General features: G+C 45.6%; 1 protein-coding gene across 1 annotated transcript in view; it reads left to right on the plus strand.

The window, feature by feature from the left end:
- The first annotated feature begins 411 nt into the window (after window positions 1-411).
- LOC139751483 (protein Wnt-2b-like) overlaps window positions 412-19,683 on the plus strand; it is a 197,524-nt gene continuing 178,252 nt past the window's right edge. Inside the window, exon 1 of the mRNA XM_071666935.1 lies at window positions 412-686. The gene's annotated coding sequence lies outside the window, so the exon portion shown is untranslated. The remainder of the gene's footprint in view (window positions 687-19,683) is intronic.

Consider the following 19,683-nt stretch of genomic DNA (forward strand, 5'->3'; position numbering starts at 1 on the left):
AATGTCGAAAATGAGCCCTCGTTTGTAACCCTACTCGGGGAGGGGGGCGTGGCCACGGCCAGATCTCCTGCAGTGATGTAAGTTACCCGCTCCCTGATTGGTTCATCTCGCTCAGGGGGCGGAGCCTCTCATGTTACCCGTATGGTGGACAAGTCTTTTGATTTCACTCCGATATAATTTTTATGAAGTAAGCCGTAATGCATCGATACCGGCCCCCCCTCTCGTTCTCATGCGAATGACGTAGGTAATTGCAAAAATCATGAAGAAGTGAAGATATACGTTGTACCGTCCATTACGGGCTAATAAAACACGAACATATTTAGTGCGTCCTAGACCAAAACGAGGCGTCTTTGGTAATGTCGCTCGCCACTGGAAGACTAATCAGTTATTAATACACTTTAGCACTACAGAAGGGGTGGAGTATGGGGGTCTGAGACGTGGTGCTGGGCCCAGGATCCCTCGAGGTCACCTGTAACACTGCCTCACGGCGGCCTGGCCACGCCACCACGCTGACGGTGACGCTGAAGGTAGTCAGTGCTGGCCAGCTGGGGGCGGAGGGTACGGGCCTCCTGACCGTACACTTTTGACGGGCTGTCATTCCGAGTGGCGTTGCGGTCGCGTCCAGACGGTACGGTAGTGAGCTCCTCCTGTGGGACGTCCTTGCGGCGGTTGCTCCTTGTGGAAAGGTAAGGAACCCAGTGGCGTGCCCTGTGTAATTTTCCCCTGCAGCACGGAAGGGCCAGAGGCCTCCTTCAGGTTGGGGTTAGATTGCAGTATTTTGACCGTGTCTAGGTTAGGTCTAGGCCTACCGTGGTTAACGAGGCCGTTTGAGCGTTGTCGTGTGGGATGCCACGCATTCCCAACTGTTGTTAGTGAGTGGCTGCTGGCGGCCTGGTGGCTGGTGAAGCCGTTCGCGAACTGGCTCAGTTAGAGAATCTATGGTTTTTCTCTCTAGTACACTTGTAGTACAGCTGGTGGTACAGTGTACGTGAATTGGAAACCCTGTTGAAATGAAGAGTTTTAAAACGAGGAATTCTTCATTTTATTCACCCTGGTTGATGAACTCTGTTGCCTTGTTGGTAGATACGACCAGACGATATGTAATGTGAAATATAATTGTGATTTTGAAATCTCCTTCAGCGGCTAGAAATGACACTTGAATTCCGCTAAACATATTCAAGGGACACACGGGTTTTCGCGGGCTATCACCATTGTGTGTGTCTCCAACAGTCATGCGTGTTGAACTGCTGCTGGGCAAGTTGTTGCAGCAGTAATTGGTCCTTCTGAGGTGGCTCGAGGACACACACACACACACGGAACGACCAGAAAGCCTCGTTTTCTGCAGTGAACAGCATTTTTACAGCGGGTCTTTGTTGTCATTACGCATGGTCGCCTTAATGAAATTTTCGTTAGCCAATGTTTTTATGTAAATATTCTCATATATATATATATATATATATATATATATATATATATATATATATATATATATATATATATATATATATATATATATTAGAACTTTTTTTGATCTATGTTTATGTGACAGGGAAAGGAATAGTAAGTATATAAGCATATTGTGTTGGTAGGGATGTCATGTTAAGAACTGTTTGACTGCCTTACTGGTAGCTGTACGTAAGGTTGAGCTGGCCTCCCGGTAAATAACTCGTGATAACCTTACGTCTTGGCCAGACTTGCTCGTAAATTCCACTTTTTCTGAGAAGCGCTGGTAAATGTAAATTGCATTTTTTTTTTTCTTTTGTCTTTTGTCTTGTCTGAATTATTTTTAGTATCAGTGTATTATGCACATTTAATTTTGGAAGTGCTTGTCTTAAAGCATATATATATATATATATATATATATATATATATATATATATATATATATATATATATATATATACACACACACACACACACACACACACACACACCGCCATTTCCCGCGTTAGCGAGGTAGCGTTAAGAACAGAGGACTGAGCCTTTGAGGGAATATCCTCACTTGGCCCCATTCTTTGTTCCATCTTTTGGAAAATTAAAAATGAGTATGGAGGATTTCCATTCCCCCGCTCTCTCCCCTTTTACTCGTCTTCTATGACGCAAGGAATACGTGAGAAGTATTCTTTCTCTACCCCAGGGATAATATATATATATATATATATATATATATATATATATATATATATATATATTGAAGGTTTGTTGAATGTGTTTGATGATAGAGTGGCAGATATAGGGTGTTTTGGTCGAGGTGGTGTGCAAAGTGAGAGGGTTAGGGAAAATGATTTGGTAAACAGAGAAGAGGTAGTAAAAGCTTTGCGGAAGATGAAAGCCGGCAAGGCAGCAGGTTTGGATGGTATTGCAGTGGAATTTATTAAAAAAAGGGGGTGACTGTATTATTGACTGGTTGGTAAGGTTATTTAATGTATGTATAACTCATGGTGAGGTGCCTGAGGATTAGCGGAATGCGTGCATAGTGCCATTGTACAAAGGCAAAGGGGATAAGAGTGAGTGCTCAAATTTCAGAGGTATAAGTTTGTTGAGTATTCTTGGAAAATTATATGGGAGGGTATTGATTGAGGGGGTGAAGGCATGTACAGAGCATCAGATTGGGGAAGAGCAGTGTGGTTTCAGAAGTGGTAGAGGATGTGTGGATCAGGTGTTTGCTTTGAAGAATGTATGTGAGAAATACTTAGAAAAGCAAATGGATTTGTATGTAGCATTTATGGATCTGGAGAAGGCATATGATAGAGTTGATAGAGATGCTCTGTGGAAGGTATTAAGAATATATGGTGTGGGATGCAAGTTGTTAGAAGCAGTGAAAAGTTTTTATCGAGGATGTAAGGCATGTGTACGTGTAGGAAGAGAGGGAAGTGATTGGTTCTCAGTGAATGTAGGTTTGCGGCAGGGGTGTGTGATGTCTCCATGGTTGTTTAATTTGTTTATGGATGGGGTTGTTAGGGAGGTGAATGCAAGAGTTTTGGAAAGAGGGGCAAGTATGAAGTCTGTTGTGGATGAGAGAGCTTGGGAGGTGAGTCAGTTGTTGTTCGCTGATGATACAGCGCTGGTGGCTGATTCATGTGAGAAACTGCAGAAGCTGGTGACTGAGTTTGGTAAAGTGTGTGAAAGAAGAAAGTTAAGAGTAAATGTGAATAAGAGCAAGGTTATTAGGTACAGTAGGGTTGAGGGTCAAGTCAATTGGGAGGTAAGTTTGAATGGAGAAAAACTGGAGGAAGTAAAGTGTTTTAGATATCTGGGAGTGGATCTGGCAGCAGATGGAACCATGGAAGCGGAAGTGGATCATAGGGTGGGGGAGGGGGCGAAAATCCTGGGAGCCTTGAAGAATGTGTGGAAGTCGAGAACATTATCTCGGAAAGCAAAAATGGGTATGTTTGAAGGAATAGTGGTTCCAACAATGTTGTATGGTTGCGAGGCGTGGGCTATGGATAGAGTTGTGCGCAGGAGGGTGGATGTGCTGGAAATGAGATGTTTGAGGACAATGTGTGGTGTGAGGTGGTTTGATCGAGTAAGTAACGTAAGGGTAAGAGAGATGTGTGGAAATAAAAAGAGCGTGGTTGAGAGAGCAGAAGAGGGTGTTTTGAAATGGTTTGGGCACATGGAGAGAATGAGTGAGGAAAGATTGACCAAGAGGATATATGTGTTGGAGGTGGAGGGAACGAGGAGAAGTGGGTGACCAAATTGGAGGTGGAAAGATGGAGTGAAAAAGATTTTGTGTGATCGGGGCCTGAACATGCAGGAGGGTGAAAGGAGGGCAAGGAATAGAGTGAATTGGATCGATGTGGTATACCGGGGTTGACGTGCTGTCAGTGGATTGAATCAGGGCATGTGAAGCATCTGGGGTAAACCATGGAAAGCTGTGTGGGTATGTATATTTGCGTGTGTGGACGTGTATGTATATACATGTGTATGGGGGTGGGTTGGGCCATTTCTTTCGTCTGTTTCCTAATATATATATATATATATATATATATATATATATATATATATATATATGCTGTGGGGTTAGCTTCTTCACGAATATATATACTTAGTCTTTTTTTTGCTGTTGGGAATGCCTTTTCTATAGTCAGGTAACAAAGTATGATATATATATATATATATATATATATATATATATATATATATATATATATATATATATATATATATATATATATATATATATATATAACTGCTTTAGTTTTTGAAGTATAGTGTACATGTTTTGGTGTTGTGGATAACAGATGAATGCAGATATTAACTGTTGTGATATATTCATACAGTAGGATATCTTTCTTTGTACTTCCCACATGTCATTTGTATCTGGTTTATAGGAGTCTCTCTCTCTCTCTCTCTGTTAATGTTATTATGGTGGTGTGCATGATGATGTAAGGCGTGTGTGTGTGTGTGTGTGTGTGTGCGAGTGTTAAGTGGGCCTCGCCCTGTCCCTTGAGGCCACACAGCCTCGGACAGGAGCCCCTGTTCTACGCCGGACCTTCTAGTGAACGAGATGACGCAAGACAAAATAAGAACAGCCCCAAGAGAACTGGTATAATAAGATTATGGTGATAAAACAGACGTGTCAAAAAAAAAACCCGAACTGAGGTGTGAAAACGTATTGATATGTACGTAAGGAATAGTTAGTTATCTAGTCCGCCCCAGATGGTAAGGTTTTAAAAAAGTCCAGCCGGTAATTCTGACTGCTAATTCTACACTTTCCCTCCCTCCTCACAGAGACTAGGTCTGACGTAGCCAACACCACCGCCTCATCTGCCTATAGCAGCGAGGGTATATCCCATCCTCTGTCTCCCTGGTTCAGTATCACACCGGAGTCATCCCCTCACACACTCAGCTGTGATTTCACGTATTTTTTGACCCCCTTCCATTACCACAACTGAATACCTTCAGTGGGATCACGCACCCTTCCCGCACTCCAGTATGTATTTCTAACACACTCCTCCTCCTTCTCTTCCTCCTCCTCCTCCTCCTCGACCACACAACTCACAACTTAACGTAATAAAACATCGTGTCACCAGCTATCGAAAGGCTTCCGTGCCAGCCTTATAGATTTCTCACACAAACCATCCTAAACTTGATTTACCATATTTCGCGACACCCACAACCGTATTTATCATTTTCGCGGCAGCAGACGTCTTCCATATTTACCATTTTTCGCGACACCCTATACCCGTATTTACCATATTTCGCGCCAACCAAAAACTATAATTACCATATTTTGCGACACCCAATAACCATATTTACCATATTTCGCGACACCCACAACAGTATTTACCATATTTCGCGCCACCCAAAAAACATATTTACCATATTTCGCGACACCCAATCATATTTACCATATTTCGCGACACCCAGTAACCATATTTACCATATTCGCGACACCCACAACAGTATTTACCATATTTCGCGACACCCACAACAGTAACATATTTCGCGACACCCACAACAGTACCATATTTCGCGACACCCACAACAGTACCATATTTCGCGACACCCACAACAGTATTTACCATATTTCCCGCCACCCAAAAACCATATTTACCATATTTCGCGACACCCAATAATCATATTCACCATATTTCGCGACACCCAATAATCATATTTACCATATTTCGCGACACCCAATAATCATATTTACCCTATTTCGCGACACCCGCAACAGTATTTTATTTCGCGACACCCACAACAGTATTTACCATATTTCGCGATCCTTATCCCGTATTGTATATATATATACTGTCTTCACAGTTCGTTAATGTTGGCAGTTCTGCAACATGACGTAGTAGGAACACAGGTCCCTAGTTTAATGTTGTTCAAAACAGCTGTCAGATTTATGTAGAATGTTGAAGAAAGAAAAACGTCCACTGGATTATGATAGCTTGGGAGTTGAAGGCTTCGGCTGAGGTTGTCCTGGTGAAGCTGGAATGGGGGTTGTACTGATGAAGCTGAGGTTGTCCTGGTGAAGCTGGAAGAGGGGGTTGTACTAATGAAGCTGAGGTTGTCCTGGTGAAGCTTGGTGGTGGGTTGTACTGATGAAGCTGAGGTTGTCCTGGTGAAGCTGGAAGGGGGGGTTGTACTGATGAAGCTGAGGTTGTACTGGTGAAGCTGGAATTGTACTGATGAAGCTGAGGTTGTACTGGTGAAGCTGGAAGAGGGGGTTGTACTGATGAAGCTGAGGTTGTCCTGGTGAAGCTGGAATTGTACTGATGAAGCTGAGGTTGTACTGGTGAAGCTGGAAGAGGGGGTTGTACTGATGAAGCTGAGGTTGTCCTGGTGAAGCTGGAAGGGGGGTCGTACTGATGAAGCTGGAATGGGGGTTGTACTGATGAAGCTGAGGTTGTCCTGGTGAAGCTGGAAGGGGGGTTGTACTGGTGAAGCTGAGGTTGTACTGATGAAGCTGAGGTTGTCCTGGTGAAGCTGGAAGAGGGGGTTGTACTGATGAAGCTGAGGTTGTACTGGTGAAGCTGGAAGGGGGGTCGTACTGATGAAGCTGGAATGGGGGTTGTACTGATGAAGCTGAGGTTGTCCTGGTGAAGCTTGGTGGGGGGGGGGGAGTTGTGCTGGTGAAGCTTAGGGGGGGAAATCTACTGGTGAAGCTTGAGGGGGTTGTACTGGTGAAGCTGGAAGGGGAATTGTACTGATGAAGCTGGGGTTGTTGTACTGATGAAGCTGGGGTTGTTGCATTGATGAAGCTGGGGTTATTGTACCGGTGAAGCTTGGGGGGTTGTACTGGTGAAGCTTGGGTGGGTTTTACTGGTGAAGCTTGGGGCGGGGGGAGTTGTACTGGTGAAGCAGGGGTTGTTGCATTGATGAAGCTGGGGTTATTGTGCCGGTGAAGCTTGGGGGGTTGTACTGGTGAAGCTTGGGTGGGTTTTACTGGTGAAGCTTGGGGCGGGGGGAGTTGTACTGGTGAAGCAGGGGTTGTTGCATTGATGAAGCTGGGGTTATTGTGCCGGTGAAGCTGATGGGTTGTACTGGTGAAGCTTGGGTGGAGGGGGGGGTTGTACTGGTGAAGCTTGGGGAAGGTTGTACTGGTGAAGCTTGGGTGGAGGGGGGGGTTGTACTGGTGAAGCTTGGGGAAGGTTGTACTGGTGAAGCTTGAGAGGGTTATGCTGGTAATGCTTGGGGGTTGTACTGGTGAAGTTGGGATTGTTGCACTATGTATTCATCCTCTGTTGCTTTTCTCTCCCCTTTTCTACATGTATTATTTCCGCCACTGCTCCCGTGAGCTGCTCGTGTGTGTGTGTGTGTGTGTGTGTGTGTGTGTGTGTGTCCCAGCCCCTCACCTATACCTGCTTCTTCCCACTGGTTCTGCGTGAAGACCAACCTTCCTCCGTTTGAACAGCTGAACCGTCGTCCAATTCACCTTTCCTTCATCTCCCCATCTTCCTGTATTTCCTACTTGTAGATGGCGAGTCTCCAGCCGTGTGTTGTGTGGAGCTCTTGTGGATTTCTTCCTTCTTTTTCTTACGCTTTTTGTTTTTTACCCGAGATGGCCACAGCAGGGGTATGTCTTGCCCGCGCCGGGTCGGTCACTATGTATATCTATGCGATTGATGTAGGGTGTTTGGTAGGGGGTGATATGCAAAGTGAGAGTCATGGGAAATTGGTTGGTGAAGAGAGAAGAGGTGGTGAAAGGGTTGCGTAATATGAAATGCGGCAAGGCGGCTGAGAGTGGATGGGATCGCAGTTGAATTTATTAAGAAAGGAGGTGACTGTGTTGTTGACTGGTTGGTAAGGATGTTCAGTCTGTGTATGGATAATGGTGAAGTGACTGGTGGAATGCATGTATATAGTGCCACTGTGTAAAGGTAAAGAGTATGAAGATTAGTATTCGAACTACGGAGGTATAAGTTTGTTGAGTATACCTAGTAAGTTGCATGGGAGGGTATTGATTAAGAGAATAAAGGCATGTATAGAGCATCAGACAGGGGAAGAGCAGTGTGGTTTCAGAAGTGGTAGAGGATGTGTGGATCATATATTTGTTTTGAAGAATGTATGTGAGAAGTACTCAGAGAAACATATGGATTTATATGTGGCATTCATGGATCTGGAGAAGACATACGATAGGGGTGATAGAGATGCTTTGGAGAAGGTCTTAAGAGCATATGGCGTGGGAGGTAAGCTGCTAGAAGCAATGAGAAGTTATTATTAAGTGTTTAAGGCGTTTGCACGAGTAAGAAAACAGTGTGAATAGTCTTCGTGAAGGTTGGTCTGCTGCAGGGGTTTGTGATGTCACCATGGTTTTTAATCTTTTATGGTTTGGTCGGTAAGGGAGGTAAATACAAGAGTCTTGGAGAGAAGGGCGAGTATGCAGTCTGTAGGGGACGGGAGGGCCTGGAAGTGAATCAGTTGTTTGTTGAGAAGCTGCAGAAGTTGGTATTTGGGAAAGTGTAAAAGGAGGGAGATGAAAGTGAATAGAGTTTAGCAGGTTTGAAGGATAGGGGGTTGGCAGTGAAGTGAGTCATAGGGTGAGTTAGGAGGCAAAGGTTCTGGAAGCATCGATGAATACACGTGTGGAAGGAGAGGTTGTGGGTGCAAGTCATGATGGGCTACTGACGATGATGTGCCAGGGAAGGTGGAGGTGCTGGAAATCAGATATTTGTGGACAGTATGTAATGTGAGGTTGTTTGGTCGAGTAATTAATGAAAGGGTAAGAGAGATGTGTGGTAATAAACAGAGTGTGTGGTTGAGAGAGCAGAAGAGAGTGTGTGAAATCGTTTGGACATACAGAAAGAATGAGTGAGGAAAGATTGACCAAGAGGATATATGTGTCAGAGATGAAGGGAACAAGGAGTGGGAGACCAAATTGGAGGTGGAAGGATGGGGTGATTTATTTTATTTTTATAAGTATTCGTTGCTTGATATTGCAGTACGGTGAGAGGCGTGCATGAGATAGACTGAATTGGAGCGACGTGGTGTACAGGAGGCGACGCACTGTAAATGAACTGAACCAGGGCATGTGAAGTAGCCAGAGAAAACCAGGGAATGGCCTGTGGGGGTGGCGCCTGGATGTGGTTTTTGTGCATTACACGTGAGAGCAAGAGAATGTATGTGAGGCAAATAAGGTCTTTCTTCGTCCGTTCCTGGCGTTACCTCGCAGACGCGGGAAACGGCGAACAAGCGCGATTTTTTTTTTAATACATATTCGCCATTTCCCGCATTAGCGAGGTAGCGCCAAGAACAGATGACTGAGCCTTAGTGGGAAAAATCCTCACTTGGCCCCCTTCTCTGTTCCTTCTTTTGAGAAAGTAGAAATTGGGGATGATTTCCAGCCTCCCGCTACCTCCCCTTTTAGTCGCCTTGTACGACACGCAGGGAATACGTGGGAAGTATTCTTTCTCCCCTATCCCCAGGGATATATATATATATATATATATATATATATATATATATATATATATATATATATATATATATAATATATTTTCCCCCTTTATACTTGATCGCTGCTTCCCGCGTCAGCGAAGTAGCGGCTCATGGTAGCGCTACACTTCAGCGGTACATGTCGCTCCCAGTTTCCTGCGCGCGCCACTCACCCTCACAATGTTGACATTTTTTCTACCGTTTCCCCTGTGCATCTTGACGCTTCACGCGCCCGTGACGCACGTCTGACTGACTGACTGACCCTTATCTGTGCAGAGGACGTACGTAAATCAGTCGGTCCCCGTAATAATTAAAACCATTAAAATAGATGGGAAGTGAGTACCGCATTCTCCATTTTCTCTGGCTTCATGCGCCCGTGACGCGCATCTCACTGACTGACCCTTATCTGTGTAGAGGACGTACGCAAGTCGGTCGGTCCCCGTAATAATTAAAACCATTAATATAGATGGGAAGTGAGTACCGCATTCTCCATTTTCTCTCGTGTAAGTAGCACCTCTGCCGCCATTATCTCCTCGTAACTTACATATCCCGACTCCGGCCCCACCTCGGTCCTCAGGCGATCTGCTGTTGGGTTTAAGGATATAATTATATAGTTATTCATATGAGGGAGTCAGATTAGGAGCCGCGTTTTCTATTTTCGGGTTGGAGCGTTGCCTACGTTAAGATCTTCGTAAATCATATCCCGTCCTCTGTGTAATGGAAGGGTTTGCGCGGGGGTGTGGGTTTACGGTAGGGGGGAAAATCTATAGGATGTTTACCTTAACATATTGTTTTCTTTTCATGAATTATTGACTCGTGATTTGGACTGCTAGATTACGCTTGGGGTTAAATACTTCTTACCGAAGTTTACGCTTGTGTCCGTTTTCTTTTACCCCGTCTGTCGCTCATGTTGTTGGGATATTTTTTATATAAAAGTTTGTTCATTTGTTTGGTAGTTTGGCCTCTCCTGCGGGATTTTGTTGAGGTTTTTTTTTTTTATTAAGGCTCTGCGCCGCGTAACGCAGCAGGGGTAGTCTTGTATTATCGGAGAGGATTTTGGTAATTGTGTTTAGATTTCCTCTTCTTGAGACCTCGAGCGCGACGGTACGACGCTTGAGTACGACGGTACGACACTTGAGCAGGACGGTACGACCCTAGAGTACGACGTAACGACCCTTGATAATGGCGGTACGACGGTACGACCCTAGAGTACGACGTTACGACCCTTGATAATGGCGGTACGACGGTACGACACTTGAGCAGGACGATACGACCCTAGAGTACGACGTAACGACCCTTGATAATGGCGGTACGACGGTGCGACCCTTGAGCAGGACGGTACGACTTTAAAGTACGACGTTACGACACCTTGATAATGGCGGTACGACGGTACGACCCTTGAGCAGGACGGTACGACCTTAAAGTACGACGTTACGACCCTTGATAATGGCGGTACGACCCTTGAGCACGACGGTGCGACCCTTGATGATGATGGTACGACCCTTGAGCATGCCGGTACGACCCTTGGGTTTGATGACCAGGCCTTTCAACCTGATTTTCAAGAGGATCAGGTCCAAGAGTCAGGCTGCATCATAGCCTGCGGGTCGTACCGACGTTGCTCAGGTGGTTAAGCGACGTAAGTTATGGCTGTGGTCGTACGTACGTAACGGGCCGGGGGAAGGAATCATGGGAGTGAGGTAGTGGAGGGGAGGTGTGTGGATGGGGAGTGGGTGGGTGGAGGGGAGGTGAGTGGATGGGGAGGGGGAAGGTGGAGGGGAGGTGAGTGGATGGGGAGGGGGAAGGTGGAGGGGAGGTGAGTGGATGGGGAGTGGGTGTGTGGAGGGGAGGTGAGTGGATGGGGAGTGGGTGGGTGGAGGGGAGGTGAGTGGATGTGGAGTGGATGTGTGGAGGGGAGGTGAGTGGATGGGGAGTGGGTGTGTGGAGGGGAGGTGAGTGGGTGGGGATTACACCCAAGAACTGAGATGATAACAACCCAGCGACTGAGGATTATTATTATACCTGAAGCTGAGACTGAAATAAGCATTAAGTGCTGTGATTAATTATACCAGGAGCTGAGACTAATTATACCAGGAGCTGAGGCTAATTATACCAGGAGCTGAGGCTAATTATACCAGGAGCTGAGACTGATTATACCAGGAGCTGAGGCTAATTATACCAGGAGCTGAGACTAATTATACCAGGAGCTGAGGCTAATTATACCAGGAGCTGAGACTAATTATACCAGGAGCTGAGGCTAATTATACCAGGAGCTGAGGCTAATTATACCAGGAGCTGAGACTGATTATACCAGGAGCTGAGGCTAATTATACCAGGAGCTGAGACTAATTATACCAGGAGCTGAGACTGATTATACCAGGAGCTGAGGCTAATTATACCAGGAGCTGAGACTGATTATACCAGGAGCTGAGGCTAATTATACCAGGAGCTGAGGCTAATTATACCAGGAGCTGAGACTGATTATACCAGGAGCTGAGGCTAATTATACCAGGAGCTGAGGCTAATTATACCAGGAGCTGAGGCTAATTATACCAGGAGCTGAGGCTAATTATACCAGGAGCTGAGACTAATTATACCAGGAGCTGAGACTGATTATACCAGGAGCTGAGGCTAATTATACCAGGAGCTGAGACTGATTATACCAGGAGCTGAGGCTAATTATACCAGGAGCTGAGGCTAATTATACCAGGAGCTGAGGCTAATTATACCAGGAGCTGAGACTAATTATACCAGGAGCTGAGACTAATTATACCAGGAGCTGAAACTAATTATACCAGGAGATGAGACTAATTATACCAGGAGCTGAAACTAATTATACCAGGAGCTGAGGCTAATTATACCAGGAGCTGAGGCTAATTATACCAGGAGCTGAGACTAATTATACCAGGAGCTGAAACTAATTATACCAGGAGCTGAGACTAATTATACCAGGAGCTGAAACTAATTATACCAGGAGCTGAGACTAATTATACCAGGAGCTGAGACTAATTATACCAGGAGCTGAAACTAATTATAATAGGTAAGACTAATTATACTACGAGCTGACTAATTATACTAGGTGGTGAGACTAATTATACTACGAGCTGAGGCTAATTATACCAGGAGCTGAGGCTAATTATATTAGTAGCTGAGACTAATTATACTAGGACCTGAGACTGATTTTATCGGGAGCTGAGACTAATTATACTAGGAGCTGACTAATTATACTAGGTGAGACTAATTATACCAGGAGCTGAGACTAATTATACCAGGAGCTGAGACTAATTATACTAGGAGCTGAGACTGATTATATCGGGAGCTAAGACTGTTTACGCTTGGAGCTGGGACTGATCATACTGGGGAAGTGATAGCGTAATGATACTAGGAGCTGAGACTAATGACACTGGGAGATAATGCTATGGTTGTACCGAGAGCTGAGTATATAATTAGGCGCTGAGGAGGAGTGATGATTGAGGAAGATCAAGGTGGTGGCGGAGGTGAGGTGAGGTGGCGGAGGTGAGGGAGGTGGCGGAGGTGAGGTGAGGTGGCGGAGGTGAGGGAGGTGGCGGAGGTGAGGTGAGGTGGCGGAGGTGAGGGAGGTGGCGGAGGTGAGGGAGGTGGCGGAGGTGAGGTGAGGGAGGGATACACACCACAGGAACTCGAGTGTGGGACAGATATTGTCTCAGGTTGACGTGTGTGGCACCGACCTCTGCCGGAGGAGGAGGAGGAGGTGGTGGGAAACAAAAGGTCTCCGTGTAGTATTCGTGCGTTTGTGTCGTGAATACCCGAAGCATTCGTGCCCGGAGTACTGAAGCATTCGTGTAGTATTCGTGCGTTTGCGTCGTGAATACCTGAAGCATTCGTGCCTGGAATAGTGGAGCGTTCGTACCTGGAGTGCTGAAGCATTCGTGGCCGGAATACTGAAGCATTCGTGCACCGGATTACTGAAACGTTTGTGCCTGAAGTGCTGAGGCGTTCGTATCTGGAATATTGGGTGACCGAAACGTTCGTGTCTGGAATATTGGATGACTGAAACGTTCGTGTCTGGAATATCAGAACGTTCGTGTCTGGAACACTGAGCGTTCGTGTCATGGAACACTGAGCGTTCGTGTCATGGAACACTGAGCGTTCGTGTCATGGAACACTGAGCGTTCGTGTCATGGAACACTGAGCGTTCGTGTCATGGAACACTGAGCGTTCGTGTCATGGAACACTGAGCGTTCGTGTCTGGAACACTGAGCGTTCGTGTCATGGAATACTGAGCGTTCGTGTCATGGAACACTGAGCGTTCGTGTCATGGAACACTGAGCGTTCGTGTCTGGAACACTGAGCGTTCGTGTCATGGAATACTGGAGCGTTCGTGACATGGAATACTGGAGCGTTCGTGCCTGGAACACTGAGCGTTCGTGTCTGGAACACTGAGCGTTCGTGTCATGGAATACTGAGCGTTCGTGTGTGGAACACTGAGCGTTCGTGTCATGGAATACTGAGCGTTCGTGTCTGGAACACTGAGCGTTCGTGTTATGGAACACTGAGCGTTCGTGTCTGGAACACTGAGCGTTCGTGTCATGGAACACTGAGCGTTCGTGTCTGGAACACTGAGCGTTCGTGTCATGGAATACTGAGCGTTCGTGTCATGGAATACTGAGCGTTCGTGTCTGGAACACTGAGCGTTCGTGTGTGGAACACTGAGCGTTCGTGTCATGGAACACTGAGCGTTCTTTAGGGCACGACTGGGTGACTCTCGAGGAGGACCATGTGACCCTCGAGGAGGACCATGTGACCCTTGGGTATGATGCCTTGGCCTCTGTCTGACCTTTAAGGGTCAAATCAAAGGTCAGGTCATCATTCCCGTGCTCTAAGGCCGTACCGCCGTACTCAAGGGGAGTATACCGTCGTGCTCCAAGACCGTACCATCGTGCTCAAGGGCCGTACCGTCAGGCTCAGGGGTCGTACCGTCGTGCTCAGGGGTCGTACCGTCGTGCTCAAGGGCCGTACCGCCGTGCTCAGGGGCCGTACCGTCGTGCTCAAGGGCCGTACCGCCGTGCTCAGGGGCCGTACCGTCGTGCTCAGGGGCCGTACCGCCGTGCTCAGGGGCCGTACCGTCGTGCTCAGGGGTCGTACCGTCGTGCTCAGGGGCCGTACCGTCGTGCTCAGGGGCTGTACCATCATGCTCAAGGGCCGTACCGTCGTGCTCAGAGGTCGTACTGCCGTGCTTAGGGGTCGTACCGTCGTACTCAGGGGCCGTACCGTCGTACTCAGGGGCCGTACCGTCGTGCTTAGGAGCCGTACCGTTGTGCTCGAATGATTAACTACTCTTGGTAGTCGTGCACGACTCGTGGAGGTCGTTGGAGAATCCGGGCCAGGGTCGTTAACGTAGGACTGAGGCCAAAAGGATTGTGAGGTGTGGGAATGAGGCGAGGGACAGGTAAGGTCGGCTCCTCCCTCGCTCGTTTGGTTATCTGCTGGACGACGACAGTAATGTCAGCCCAAATACCTAATCTGTATAGATGGAGACAGGATGGAGGCCGCTCACTATCCACCACTATTATAGATGGAGACAGCACAGTAAAGCAGGAGGCTCCTCCCCCATCCACCACTGTAGATGGAGACAGGACAGTACAGCAGAAGGCTCCTTCCCCACCCACCACTATAGATGGAGACAGGACAGTAAAGCATAGATGGAGACAGGATGGAGGCCGCTCACTATCCACCACTATTATAGATGGAGACAGCACAGTAAAGCAGGAGGCTCCGTCCCCACCCACCACTATAGATGGAGACAGGACAGTAAAGCATAGATGGAGACAGGACAGTAAAGCAGGAGGCTCCTTCCCCACACCCACCACTATAGATGGAGACAGGACAGTACAGCAGAAGGCTCCTTCCCCATTCACCACTATAGATGGAGACAGGACAGTAAAGTATAGATGGAGACTGGACAGTAAAGCAGGAGGCTCTTCCCCCACACCCACCACAAACTCCATCCTGCACGTCAGTCGGAAGGAAAACAAGAGTGAAGGATCAAGACGTAGTGTGTAGGATATGACACCGTGGTAATTACATAGGACAAGATGACTGGAAATCCCAAAGTGATTTAATTTCCGGCGCCAGTTTCTCCGTGGGACATTTTGGCGCTACTCTGCAAAAGGACAAGAAAAAAAAGAAGAAAGAAAGAAAAAAAAAGAGTTGAAATACATAGTGTATTGTAAATGCGAGGGGGGGAAGGGGAAGGGAGGGAGGGAGGAGGGGTGTTCGATGAACATGGTCGAGAGGGAGGGACCATGCCTCTCCTCTCTCCCCCTCCCTCTCCCTCCCTCCCTCCCTCCACCTTGATAAAGGTGAATCTTTTCATTTCAGTGACGTCAGAACCTGTTTCCCTCCCGCCGTATATATCTTTTTTTTTTTTAGGCTACATCAGGTTCCCAATAAAACAGTTTCAACAAGTGGTCTGGGCCGTTGTACGTTGATAAGTGGGCCACGGACGCGCAGCCTGTTCGTCTTATCGGGGCGCCGGGAGGGAGGGAGGCAGGAGGGAGGAGAGGGAGTAACTGGGGGGGGGGGTGCGTGACGTAACAGTCCGGGTTGCCCGCTATGGTTGTCGCGACCAGGCAGCCAGCCCGGACGTGATGGAGGATGGGATAATCTGCGCGTGGAACTGTACAGCTTAGTGTAAATTTTGGCCGGTGTCGTGAACAAGTGTGTGTGTGTGTGTGTGTGTGTGTGTGTGGGTCGGAGGAAGGTGGGTGGTGGGTGTGGGGGAGGATGACTTATTCCCCGCTCCTCTCCCTCACCTTAGCGCTATTCATACATACATCATACATACCGAAAAACACATCTACCATATATATATATATATATATATATATATATATATTTTATTTTTTTTTTTTTGCTTTGTCGCTGTCTCCCGCATTTGCGAGGTAGCGCAAGGAAACAGACGAAAGAAATGGCCCAACCCACCCCCATACACATGTATATACATACGTCCACACACGCAAATATACATATATATATATATATATATATATATATATATATATATATATATGGTAGATGTGTTTATATATATATATATATATATATATATATATATATATATATATATGTATGTATATATATATATATATATATATATATATATATATATATATATATATATATATATATATATATATATACATACACACACAAGTACTCGCTCGCTTTTGCTGTTATACACATACATTAACTTAAGGCACATACGCACGAAGATATATACATGCGGACGTAATACATTTGATCATACATAATGATAATGTCATGGCTGTACGCACACACCAAGCTGAGGATTTTAAAACCTCAGTAATTTCCTAAAAAACTTGTGGTAATCAGAGGTTGGATGTAATTACCTTTATGTAATTACCTTTATGTAATTACCTTTATGTAATTACCTTTTTTTTGCACTGTATCTTAGTGAGTTCTGTATTCATGATGCCCCATATCTTAAAACTTTCCTTACCATAATATTAAGAATATTTTGTATGATGTGTACGTACGTTATATAACTCAGATTCTTCCATTCATTCGTTACTATTATAACACAAGAGTATGTCTTTCGTGATGTGCCACACACACACACACACACACACACACAGCATGGTAGGCGGTAAACATGATCGTTCAAAAGTATACGAAACATCACAAAATCTTTACCGTAACGTTAACGTAACATGTTCCGTTAACACTAGGCTATTCAAGATAAGGAAACTTCGTTTCTACAATGTTCTAGAGAAGAATGATGGACGGACCCCACGAGATGATAGCAGTACAGCACCTGTGGACGTCTCTAACATAACGAAGCTTAACTACATTTTGGCAACTTTAACGAACTTCATAATAACGTAATAACAACACAAGAATAGCGATAAAGAGTTCGGTAACGCCTAACATAGAGTTGGCTAAGATGTCAAAGACAGCGTATTAAATAATAAATTATTAAGACACGAGGATTTAAATTCAAAAAAAGAAAGGGGAGGCAAATTGTGCCTAAGTAACATAGGTAAACGCAATTGGTGATCAGAAAGAGCGCGGTAAAATACCCGACCGCCGGTGACGGAGGGAGACTCGAGTGGGGTTTTATAGGGTTGGCGGAGGGAGGATTTGAGGATGAGTAATGTTTCAGGTGGGTAATTATGTCGGCCGGGAGACCCACGTGGCCAGGTAAGGCTGAGTAACGAGGCTTTACCCCTGAGTCACTATCCCCCGTAGTACGTACGTCTCCTCTCTGGGGGGGTTTTGTTGGGGGAAGTGCAGGTGACGCTCGGGGGAGCTATACAATCAGGGGAGAGCTTCCCTGGGGGGGAGGGAACGGACGGACTGTGGCGGCGCGGCGCTGCTTGCTACCTCCCTCCCACCCTTCCTCCCTCCTTCCTTCCCTCTTCCCTATGTCTTCCTGACGTCATCGCGTGAGGGGGAGGACTAGGTCTTTACGTAGTGGTGATGGCTTTTCGTAATAGTGATATACAAAGGTGGCGCGATGTCATGAGATTTACCCGTTGATACAGACAAATGTTTTAAGGACACCACTGTGTTCATGCGGTGAGGGAAGTTCGTAGCTTATACTGTAGTAGTGGTAATGCCTTGTTACTGTATGTATCGCGTCTTTACTGTAGTCATGTAACAGGTTTTGTCTGCTGTATGCATAGTAATGGTTCATGTAGTGTTAGTTAGGTTTATCAGTTACGAAAATGCTGTTTTTCGTGTGTGGCTACGCTTGGCCGAAACAATGTAATAAGTGACTGATTACATTTTGATGAAATCATTTAAGTATTGGGATTATTTTTGATAACGTTTGATAGCTTTTTATCAATGAGTTCATTATATTGACAGTGGTAAATAGCGGATTTATATCTTTAAGAATAACTGTGATTAATTAAAACTTTTTTTAACCACATGAAATTTGTTAATAGGCTTCGATACTTTACCTCAGCGGGTTTGGAAATAAAAATTCATATCCAAATGTAATTTCTTTTTTTCTCCGTCTTGCCACCACTGACCTATAAAGAAAAGAAGGCAAGAGTCATCATTTGATCATGATCACATTTACCAGGAACTGATCAGAGTCGGTCTTATGACACAAACGTAGCGTAATGTCGTATTGTGGCGGGATGGGATGTGAGGGATGTTTGTTTACATTACCGCCGTCGTCGCCGCCAAGCCGCCGCTGCCTCCGCCGACGCCGCCTTCTTCCCCGGTCCTCCTCCTCCTCCGAGGAGGTGGATTATTTACCCTGGGCTCCCGCCTCCCTTTGCTGCCCCGGGTCAGTTGCTACGACCAGGTCGTGTCCGACGGCTGGTCGGTCGCCCGGGCCGTAAGCTGCCCGCCATAGTCTATCTCACTCGCGCGGTGTCATTTTTATCGCTGGGATCATTATCATCGCTACCGCCGGTGCTCTCCTGCGGCGCCGGGTTGGTAAATCATATCTCGCGACATCTTCCTCACTCACAACCCTCAGGTGAGACGCAGGATTTTTTTTGGGGGTCTTTTGTGTTTTCACGATTATTATTATTATTCTTATTCTTCTTCCTCTTCTTCTTCTTCTTCTTCTTCTTCTTCTTATTATTATTATTATTATTATTATTATTATTATTAATATTTGTTGTTGCATCATCATTGTTATAATTAAAGAATGTTTTATTTGAGTGATTTTGACGAGGTTTTGGGTCTAACCTATATAACGTGGTGTTACATACCTACACTTTGTCCATGCGTATATTTCACGCACTATGTGGCGTAAACTACCAGGAAGCAATGAGTGATTAATTGTGGGGTCAGCAAGGATTTCGGTATGAAGTTGAAATCGTATAAAAAAGGAAAATAACTCCTCCCATTGTTTGAAATGGAAATACTTTTCAGAATAAGATAATTTACATCATGTATGTATGATGCTTTTTGGAATTTCAGAGTGAAGTGGTGGTCCTCTTCCATATTTTCGAAATGAATTTTAGTGTTGCATGTAGTGAAGGACAGTGACTTTCTGTGCGTGATTGAAAATGAATGGTTGGCGGTGACTGTCTATATGTAAGGCGCTCCTATTTTCACGAGTTGTCATGTGATATCAATGAAAATCAACTGTTGATAACCTAACCTAAATCAGGAAGGTTAACTTTATCATTACTGCGTTTTAGATGCTTATGATTCTACTCACTGAAAAGAAAGAATATTTTTGGAGATGTTCAGTTCTCATAATATTTGTCGTCCGAAACTGTCCTTCCTAATGAAGTAATCACTTAACCACAAGAGTAATCCTTAGGTTTGAAG

The sequence above is a fragment of the Panulirus ornatus genome, chromosome 11, assembly GCF_036320965.1.
Source record: "Panulirus ornatus isolate Po-2019 chromosome 11, ASM3632096v1, whole genome shotgun sequence".
NCBI lineage: Eukaryota > Metazoa > Arthropoda > Malacostraca > Decapoda > Palinuridae > Panulirus > Panulirus ornatus.